The sequence below is a fragment of the Anser brachyrhynchus genome (assembly GCF_964034855.1).
Source record: "Anser brachyrhynchus genome assembly, chromosome: 3".
Lineage (NCBI taxonomy): Eukaryota > Metazoa > Chordata > Aves > Anseriformes > Anatidae > Anser > Anser brachyrhynchus.
Genome location: NC_137696.1, coordinates 49,461,735 through 49,472,630, shown reverse-complemented (window position 1 = coordinate 49,472,630; position 10,896 = coordinate 49,461,735). Strand labels below are relative to the sequence as shown.

At 42.2% G+C, this 10,896-nt stretch overlaps 1 long non-coding RNA gene across 1 annotated transcript; it reads right to left on the bottom strand.

Moving 5' to 3' along the window:
* Positions 1 to 803: 803 nt before the first annotated feature.
* LOC308192757 lies at positions 804 to 10,225 on the bottom strand. Its single transcript, XR_013949118.1, has 3 exons — positions 9,897 to 10,225; positions 2,189 to 3,119; positions 804 to 2,077 (listed from the first exon to the last, which is right to left on the bottom strand). It is a non-coding gene; the product is annotated as an uncharacterized lncRNA (long non-coding RNA).
* Positions 10,226 to 10,896: the final 671 nt, after the last annotated feature.

Genomic DNA, 10,896 nt, shown 5'->3' with positions numbered 1-10,896 from the left:
TTTAAAACCACCACCTGAATATTTGAAGTCCTTCAAAAACATTAACTAATACTTGATGAAGTTACCTATGGTGTTGCTGCACATGCTTATACGTTCTTAATGCACAATTGCTGTTCAGTATTTGAGAAGATACTGCAGTGTTGCTAGTTTTGCAATGGAATTTATTCATCCAGTAATCATAAGCATGTATCTGAAGCAGCAATATTTTCAATAAGACAGAGCCATGCTTTGGGAATTGGGCAGCAGTGCTCTAGCTCAGGCGCCTGAAGTAGGGGATTTATCTGTGCGCTGATTGCCTTTCTGCAGGAATAGTAATACACAGTACAAATAATACTAGCTGTAACAGTTAAAATAAGAGCACTGCTAGACTGGTTTCTCCCTCAAAGTGAAGTCAAGATGTAATCCCTCCAAAACATGCTATTATTTTGTAGGGGTGACATTAAAACAAGTAATATTGGAAAATTTATGGGTCCTGGGGAAATAAAATGTAAAGCTCATAAATTAGCTTATAGTTTGGTTTATGTTGATGAGTTTCATCACCAACAAAAAGAAAACTCCAGAGCAGCCCTACCCACATCAATCTGAGAATCTCTTGCAATTGTTCCTTATCTCTGGCACCTACTCTCTGGCCAGGGTAGGCTGGGTCAGCATCTTTGCTCCTACAACAAACCATCTGATGCAGACATGACATGTAGCCATGTGATAGCATTGGACAATTCACACAGCTTTGGGTGCCAACATGCTTACTCTGAGCTTGGTGGGCACCAGGAAGCACAGGGCAACTTCATTGCTCCCCAGAGAAAACAGCCACATGCTGTTCTTGCTTCTAACAAGAAAGCAACTTTACCAACTCTTAGACTTTTATTCTGAGTCAGGGAACTATTCTTGCACTTCATGAATGTTAGTGTTTTATTTCAGACAGGGATGGTATGAATTTTCCCTTCCCACAAAGCTTCTCACCTCTATAGCTGCAGAGAAAAGCTCAAGAATTTATGTAGTTAATATTTAAATTCCAAAAGACGAAAGGCCAATAAAGCAAAACCAAATGGGTTTATTTGAAGCTCGAGGTTTTTTGGACATATTTTTTGAGAAACTTAACCCAGGGAAAGAGAGGACATTTGCATGTTTGGGACTGGAGGTCAGAAAGCATGGATCTACAGCAGAGCAGCACATGCCTGGTACTGCTCCCTTCTGCCCTCGGGTTCCCACGGCAGCACACCGACCACACACAGCTCAGACAGTACTTGTCAGTGGCCAACAAACAACAGCCCAACAGCAAGACTTCTCTCTGCATTCAGCTGCAAAACCAGAGGCAGAGGAGGAAGAAGGAGCCTTTCCCTGAAGATAGAGCCACAGTGCCTACATAGATGCGAACAAGGCTTGGGAAACCAGCACACGCTCCCCAAGCCAGGTATGCTTCCCAGTAACATGCACACAGTATGTGGGAAAAGGCTTTGCAGCACCTGAAGACCATATGAAGAGTCTAGCTCCTGGTGCTTTAATTGAATTGAAGGGAATTGAAGGGAAACAACCTTATTGACTGCATAGTAAACCAGCTGTCCTTTCTGCAAAAAGCTGCTGTTAGCTTTACTGTAGCAAGAGGCAAAGTTGATTTACTGTCTTCCTTCCTCCAGGGCACTGTCTGCTAGACAGGACATCTGAGAGGGTCCCTAAGCAGAGCTGCTATGTGAGGAATCTGGAGCAGCACAAAAACACAGGACATGGAAAGTGCTTCATTCCCTGGCAAACTTCACCTGGTTTCTCTTGCTAATGAAACCATCTCTTGAAACCAGCCAGGCTCACGGGGTCCATTGATACAGGTCATCTCACGTTGTTAAGCCATGAAATGAACTCCACCAAATCACCCTTAAATAGGAGTTGCTTTATTACATTGCTGTGTATGTTTATAACTGAGAATGGCAGAGGGTTCACAGTGAGAGAGCAAAAGTGTGGCCCTGCCAATGGAAGCAGGAGGTATTCTTGTAGTGCAGTGCTGTGTAGCTGCTCTGCAGCTCCCCAGCAGACCCACAGAACAGGATCAGATGACCAAGGAGGTGGCTGATGCTGATGCCTTGGTCTGTAAATAAAACAAGGATAAAGATGAAAAATAATAATAATATTTGCGCTCTTTCCATGGTCTCTGTTATTCCCCCATTTGGAGTGTGGGTTGTTTTGATGGTTTTCTCACCTGTTCAGGGCCCCCACAGATGCTGTAAACCCCAGTTGTTTTTTTGGCGGGGAAAGTACTTTGTGATTCCTTTAAACCCCAGAGGATAGCTCTTTCCTATTTAATGGCTCCATTTCAGTCTGCCCATATGTATTCTCTCCAGCTCTCAGTCTTCCAGTGTAATTTTATCCATAGCTTCATGATGAAAATCTGGGGAAATCCTTGGAGCCCTCCAACAGGAGAAGAGAATCAGAAATTACAGGGTATCTAATAAGGGTTTGTAAAAATCCATGTAAAATTTCCTGCAGCCAGAATACAAGGACTATTATCAGGACACTCAGCCCTTTTCCTTCTTGGCCCCAAACACCTGATGCTTCAGTTCGTCCTGTTTCACGATTGTCGTCAAGTTGGAAAACCCCTTTCGAATGTTTTCTTTCAAATTTCAGGCAGGGGAAAAACAAGCCCACGCCCTGCTCCCAGACACAGCTCCGTCTGTACATAGAGAATATTTAGGCTTCTCAGGCTTCACGCAGACCCTTTTGTGGATTAAACATGATGCTGCTCCATCACACACAAAGACTCCCCCAAGCCTTCTCCCCGTCGAAGGACCCGCAAACCGCTGCCAAGCTGTTCTGCAGTGCCATCTAGTGAGTCAGACACATTTTAACAGAGCTTCCCCGCCGAGCGTGGACACATCAATCACTCTGACAACGCTTTTCAGTTTTTCACTAAAGCTCTTCTTTTCCTCTCATATGACAACAACACCACCCCAAGTCGTTTTTGTTCATAGTCCAGCCAGACGAGCCCTTTCCTCCTAATGTGAGGCCAAAGTCTTGATTCCAGGACAGTTTTCCAGAATACCAAGAATAGCTCTGCTGAAAGTGGATTGTACCTTCACAGTCTACAACAGATTAGATGGGGGTAGATGGTATCTCCTGCTCTTCAACAAAACCTGGAAATGCAGAAGTAGGATATGAGTGAATGCAGCCTTCTATGTTGGTGGTGGTGTGCAGGTGGGTAGGAGATGGTCATTGGATGGATTAAGAAAATGACAGCTAGATAAGTGACTCAGGTAGGAATGTGGGAAGAGGATAAAGAATCAGTTGGGGGAGGCAAATCTGAGGCTGCAAAGAGAATGGAGCAAGGGAACCAGCGGTGTAGCAGCAGATGACCTGGAGACACAGAGAAGCAAGGTGAGAGGACCAGGTTTCAAGTGTCTGCTCAGGGAGGCAGGAGGAAGGAGATCCCAATTAAATTAGCAGAAGGACCTAATGAAAGAGAATAAGACTGGAAACTGCAGGGATAGGGGATAGGGATAGAGAGAACTCAAGAGGTTGCTGTAAGAGACCTCTCTGCAGAGGACGGTGCCTGCCATTTTGCAGGCAAAACAGAAACAAACGAGGCAGGAGATGAGCTCATGACTAAGGCAGCTGCATAATGCCACAGAGCTGGACTCTCTCTTCCCTTCCCCAGTGTGCCCAGGGGACACATGTCTAGTCTCTTAAGCCTTTTCTCAGGTGGTGCTCAATGTGTGCTTCTTGCTTTGAGGGTGCTGGGCTGGAGATCTAAGAATGTGGTTTGCAGAAAGGCGGAGACATGAAGCCATAAATAACACTGTTAAGAATTCCCACACTGAATCACCACTCAGGGCTATACCATAAAACCAGCCTGGCTGGAGGGCATGTATACTCTAAGAAAGCCATCAGCTTGAACAATGGCAGTTTCTGGCTTTCTCATGTGTTGCCAACCAATTTCCACATGCTCAAGCACAACTCTACTTTTTCAGAAGGTAGATGTCCCTGTGGTCTGATCTGCTGTAATTTTTCATGAAGTTTTATGGGGCTAGGAGTCAAAGTACTAATAAATGGAACTGCATGTAAACTGATCTTTTAATAAAACTGCAGTTACTGGGGGGAGGGGAGAGGGAATCTTTGTAAGATTTCAGAATAGTCTATACTGCATTTTCCATTTTGCTTGGACAGAAATGTGAAGTGATGGCTGCACTGAGGAAGAAGAAAGCAGCCTGTTACAGCCCTTAACTCCCTTAACTATATCTCCAAGCACCTGAAAGAATACCACAATCACTCACTGTTTTCAGTTCAGCAAGGGTAAGAACTTGGTGTACTTCTAAGTAGCAAAAGGGGAAAAAATATGAAAGGGAGAAAAGCCACAGTAAATGCATGGGGTATTTTCCATCTTGCATGGCTGGCTTTTCAGTATTTACATTACATAATATACAGCTACTAGAATTACCGTGTTCTATTCCAGAGAAGCTTCCGGAAACCAAATTATTTAGTGGCTAGGAATGAATGCTAACCCCATCATTTGAAACACAAGCTAATAATATAGAAGTTTATTCTACCCAAGGGTATGTGTATCCGTCATACTTGAGAAGCATTCCTCTGTATGATAAATTCAGCTTGATGGGCATGTTTACAAAGGCTTTCTTCCTAGGATAATTGGACAATTTTGGTTTGGGGAAATAGAGACATTTGAAAAGTATTCTAGCACAGTAAAACACTCCGGAGATCTGCCTATGAAGAGTTGAGGCCCAAGGAAATGAGCAAAATTCAGAAAGGAGAAATGAGATCATCAGTCCTGAATGGCCAAGAGGCATGCTTGGGTAGGCTGTGGTTGTCACTAAGGGGGCCATGGTCGACATAGCTGCCCCTTACTGCCTACCTCATACAAGGCTGAGGACCACTGGTCATATGTAATGGATGAGCTCACCCAGATTCCCTCTAATATTCCCAAGAAACTCTTCCTGTGGAGCAATAGAGACCTGTCAGTGAGCTCCTCAGGGCTTGGAAGTTGGAACAGCTGACATGGCATCTAACTGCCTGAAACACAGTGTGAAACCTAAGGATAGTAGACCTTGTCATTGCAATGCAGAGGCACATTTAACTCCTCATCTTGAAAACATAATCCGCCACCAACATATGAGTTCAAGTGTGACAGCTGGGTTTATGCAACAGTGGAAATTCACTGCTTCCTCACACGTTCTTCTCCCCTGCTGCCCATTCTGAGTGTCCAAGTTGGTATCTTGCAGTTCCCAAATATCCCACTAATTTACCCTGCAAAAGGTTTCTTCCCACTATTTAAAACTGTGAAGAGATGCATTGTTACTGTATTTGCCCACGTAATACCTACTTTTTTTTCTCCAAAATATATTGAGGGGTTTTATTCGTAACCTACCAGTATTCATTACTCACAACTAGCCAAAAATGGAGATGTTACATGTGCTCATTTTACCAGAAAGTTAGGGGTCAGGTTGGACTGGGTCACCAAGCTGCTACTTCTTTGCAGTTGCCAATCCAGTTTAGAAACAAGAGAATAATAATATATATTACTATTATTATTTTGTAAAACAGCTGTTTAACGTCCATGTTCAGAGGTGGATACGAGTCAAAGCTTGCAATATCTTCCTTTTATGCTAGGTCCAGTTCAGACTGACTCTTTGTGACAGCACAGGGAATGTTGGAACACCCCAGATACATCTCCTGCCTGAGGAGCTCAACTTGTCTATAAAGTCTCTGGCCCCCAAACCAAACCCAGCACATCTGAGGCATCTAGCTCAATATGTTCCATATACAAATTTCTTATACGAAAATCCCTTTTTTATGTAATCATAAACACGAGAGAAGAGGAAACTCAATGACTGGAGCTGAGTCACAAGAAACAAAAGCTTCATACAGTGGGAGAGAATGTGGAGAAAGCAGGGGAAGGAAGCAGCACAGGGAGGACTGTAAGGCCTAGATGCTCGGTTTGGGGGAATGATGCAGGAACGATGCTGAAGAGGCTTTTAGATCTCTTTCTTTCCATGCTGAAGTGGCAGGTCTCCTCTCCTTGTGATGGTCTGGAATAACAACGATTCCTAGACATTAATGTGTCAATGGCTTTGGACCACTGAAACTAAAAAACATTTTTTTCCTTGTTATCAAAAACATAGGTGCCTCTCTGCTTTTCACTGGGATGTTCAGTGTAAAATTCATGTTTATGAAAATTTAAAAGATACAGTCTTTACCCACACATCTGCTTCCACTGAGGAGAAAATCACAGCAAGGAAAGGATATTTTCTTTGCATTTTCTTTAAAATCTCACCACTATTTCTCCTAGCCCAAAGCATAGTTTTGCTGTTTTTCATCCTTGCAAGGAAATTTCATATAGCTGTGACTGTCACAAGAGCAGGCAGATACCGAAGAACTATTGGCAAAATGTATAACCAGTGTAAGAGTTTTTAGCAGATTTAGGAATGAGTTTAGGGATTTAATGTTCTTGGCGACAGCACTCCAAAATATCTCTGAATCAAGGTTGTGTAGTAACCTGCCCAGGTAATGCCTTTCTTGAGGACTTTGTCAGTTTACCAGGAAGAAATGTGAGCTGGCCACTGATGCAACTTCCTCTGAATATCGAAGTTACATTCAGAGGCCATTGGAATTGCAAACAGGTGGCGGTCTAAAGCTTTATCCACAACAAACTGCCCACAAACAAGGTTAGAAACCATTGAGTGTCAAAACCTACTGCTGCATAATTTTGCTGCCTATTACCAGGAACAAGCTACAGTCCTCAGGGCTGACTAACCACAAATAGAAACAACAATGTGAGGTTTTACAAAAGCGTGAAGCTGCTAGGAAGATGTGGGCCAGTAACCAGTCAGACAGCTTAAACTACATGGCACGGATTCTGGAAATACCCATGAATACTTGACAGGTGCTGAACCCTCATTAAGGAGTACCCCAGATCAGTTCTACAGCACCAAGGAAACCTTTAAAAGCTTTATTCCAAGTAGGGAATAGTGCTAAACTAACAGTTACCAATTCCAGCAGGAACACAGGTGTAGTTCTACAACCCGGGTGTATCCCTTGACTTCACAAGCACGTGGGATGTAATTATCTGCTCCAAAACAAGCCCATTATGAGCAAAATTGACAAAGAGGAAATTGGATCTGATGTACCACCAATGAAAAGAGCCTTGCAAAGCTGCAGAGATGTGTTCATAATGAGGCTCCAGTGCTACTGTAAGGGCAAGAAGCCCCAATTTTAAGATTTACAAAACCAGTGTTTGGCACTAAGAAAAGTAGCATTTTTGCAAATGCAAAACAGAAGTAAGGGGTTGTTTTCCAATGGAATACATGCTGTAGAATTGGAAAAGAAAGCTGTGGAGATAAGCCTGCTGCCGAACCTCTGGATATTGTCATATTCTGAAATGTAGATTTTCAAAAACAAAACCAAAAAAAAAAAAAGGTGATCACAGAGTAGGAGTTTAGCAAGCAACTCGCACATTACTAATCACAAAATGTTTTGGTAAGATCACCTGTCACACAAGGAGTCAAATGCCTCAAAGTCTCAGAAAGATGAGGTTAGCAGACAAAAACACTATTGGTGCTAGAATTTCATAGACTATATTAAAAAGAAAACAAGTTCAGACAGACAGTAGTTTTATTAAATACTGAATTGTTTCTCAGCATCACGTTACTATCTTCTGGACAATTTATGTTGTCCTAGGAAAACTCAAGTGTGCAAAATGTTCAATCAAAAGACATGAGTTCAGTCATTTCTCTGAGCCTGGCATAAACAAAGGTGTTTTACGCCAAATGGACATAACCAGGCAAGCTCTTTGACATTCCTACAGCAACAAGTAATTGTTATTATTCCTGCTTCAGATATGACAATAGCTTTCTTGTCTCCTTACATAAGAAAGAGCTATCATTTGCTTTGTGAGGACTGGAAGGGAGCACTTTGTACCTCAGTGAAGAACAATTTAATAGAATTGATTTTAGCACACATGCTTCACAGTTTGGTCAGCACAACAGTATGTTCACTTTATTTCATGGTGTGGATGAATTCTAAATGCAATAAAGTTGTCTTAAAGCAAAACTTTCAACCTGTTGAGACCTCACATTGATTTTTACGATTATTTATTGCAGTTATTAATGTTTGTGTTTTATTAGGGTAAAACCCACAGGGCACAAGGAAACCTAGCCCTTCTTAAATACCCAGATAAATGAGGCAATTGGGAAAAGTGCAAGAAGAAACATTTAGATGGTAAGAACAGGGCAATGACAGCCTGGGACAATAAAACCACTTGTACAAAATCGTTTGTCAGTTTTCATGTACATTGTGGTATCACTACAGCAGAGTCTGTTGAAGGGCCATTTCAGTGCACAGGGAATGCATGCTTGACTGAACAGCCTCCATGGCATGGATCCTTGTAACTTCTCTTCAGGGGTGCACCAGCGATTGCATTGCCCACAGCAGCCCTCTGAAAGGCAGCAGCATTCCTTTCTCTGGTTTTGAGGGATTATGTTATGATTGGGCTCAGGCAGAAAGTTCAAGATCATGTCATTTCCATCCACTCTTGGTGCTTTTGGGGTACTGTTTTAGAGTTTTGCTAAACAGAAGTTGAGCACAAGCACTGTCTGGCCTGTGGAGCAGCACCCACTGTGCTAAAAGCACCCAGCTGGTACTCAAGCAGTTTATCTGAGAAAGAGTCTGATCATGGAAAAGCAGATCCCAGGAAGGTCTGTCTCACATGCCAGAGACTTTGTATTAGACTCCCAGCCTTCTTTTACAGGTATAATAACTGTGGGTAATTTTTGGATCTCTGTGGTAGCAATAAAAAGACAAAAGAGTTACAATTTCTCCATATTCAACACACAGCCTTATCAGCCTAGCCCTTTCTTTAGAGTTGTAGAAGAAACAGGCACAGCTTATGCCTTTGGGACAGAGAAGCGGAAGCACTGACCTGGGGTTTCTCTGATCATTTCCTGATCATTCTTGGAACCACTTATCCTTCTTATGACAATACGTCACCATCAAAACTAGCTAACCTTGCACCTTAAGCAACAGCAGCCCATACTACAGCATTTAAGGATGAGGGTTTATATACGAACACATCATAAAACCCTATACCTTTGTCTCTATCTATATCTCTATTTATCTATACCTAATATGATTGTATAATGTCTACATCTGTCTTTATCTGTATTTGTATCTGTATCTGGTATGAGGAATAATCCTGTGAAACTAAGGAAATTAACATAACAACACAATGAGTTTCTGCATGGCCATAAATCTCACTCAGTCCTTCTGAGACCACTTGGTCTTCTCATCTCCCAATTGTCTTAGTCTCTGGGCTCATCTTGCAAGCTGTCAGACCCAGGATGTACCTCCCCTGCTCCCTTGCTCTGAAATCCCTCTTTCCCCAGAAGTTTGTTTAGTAACTTCCAAAGACAACAGATCAGTCCTTTCCTCCAGATATTTACACATGACCCCATCTCCTCCAATAACATTATACAATGGCAAATAAATGGAAAACCTCCAACTTTCATTACATTGTATTTTGCAGAAAAATATTTAAAGTGATTAAAAAAAAATCTGATATATTTATGTAATCCACTAAAACTGTATTAGTTAACCTGTATAGGCAGCAGCTGGAAAAAACATGGCAGTGTAGACAATATAATTAGCTGCTAACAGAGCAGAGCTGTGATTGTAAAGTTTGGTGCATTGGTCTCTGAAAATGCAGCAATTGTGGTGCTCCACTGGAGAAGAATTCCCACTTCTCATTCTTAGGATCAGGAAATGATCTTCCCCTCATCCACAGTTCAATATTGCTCACAGATTGCCTTTAACTTTAGTAATTTGTAGAGAAGTTCTCATACACAAGAGAAAGGAAGGAAGGAAACAAGGAAGGAAGGAAATGTTAAGAGAGAACAGATTTTTCTTACTCTTTAAAACTGTTGGTTGTCTCCAGTTAGACAATTGGTACACATCCACTGACTTGATGTTGCAGAGGGGATCACAGATCTGCAGTTTATCAGACAGACAGACCTGCTCTCATATAATTTTATACAGCATGCCTTCCTGGGGAATAAGCATTTACATGTTTCTTCCATGTAAATTTACATTTTCAGGATTTTTACAACTATGAGTATCCAGGGCTACTCCTACTCTCAGGGAAGTAAGGGGGGATTTAACCTAACATCTCTGGAAGCAGGAAAGCCATGTCCAAGAGCCTCTTTTACATCATCTAGTGACAGAAGCTATCAGAGTTCTGCTCTTATTCATTCCAATCAGACATTCAAATGAGTAACAAGGATTAATTGCAATTACCATGCCCAAGGTGGTAAGAGTTAAAAAAGTTAAGAGTTAAAACCTGAAAGATTTAGATTTTAGTCAGCTTTGAACTATTAGGGGTAACTGACCTTCACCTGTCTACAAGCCTATTTGCACCTTTCTCAGGAGCACCTGGTGTTGTCCACAGACTGAAACTCTACAAGAGCTCACACGGATTTGGGATGTGATTCAATTCAGCAAATTCTGAGTTTCATTTATAAATATCAGTAGTTCCTGCATCTGTGCAGACTGTTAATCAAAGAGAAGAGACTGTCCATCTGAAGGAGCTACTACAGTCCCCACTTCGTCACAGCTGCCAACCAAAAAAATACCATTTTTAGTACCTCCCAGTTCTGAATACAGAGCATCCCAATGCTGGTGCTTTCCACCTGGACTCCCCCTGCTATTAAGAGGAAACATACCAACTTATCTGATAGCCAGGTGACAATCATTCCCCACGTCCCCAAAGAGTGCTTTTGCATCCAAACTGCAAAACATCCATGTTCAGGCCGACAAACTTCGCCTATGAGCATAGCTGGTGCTCTGGTTCTCAGAGCCCCAGCTGCATCCACTGACAATAGCAGATCTGCAGCTTCAATCTATCCCACCTTC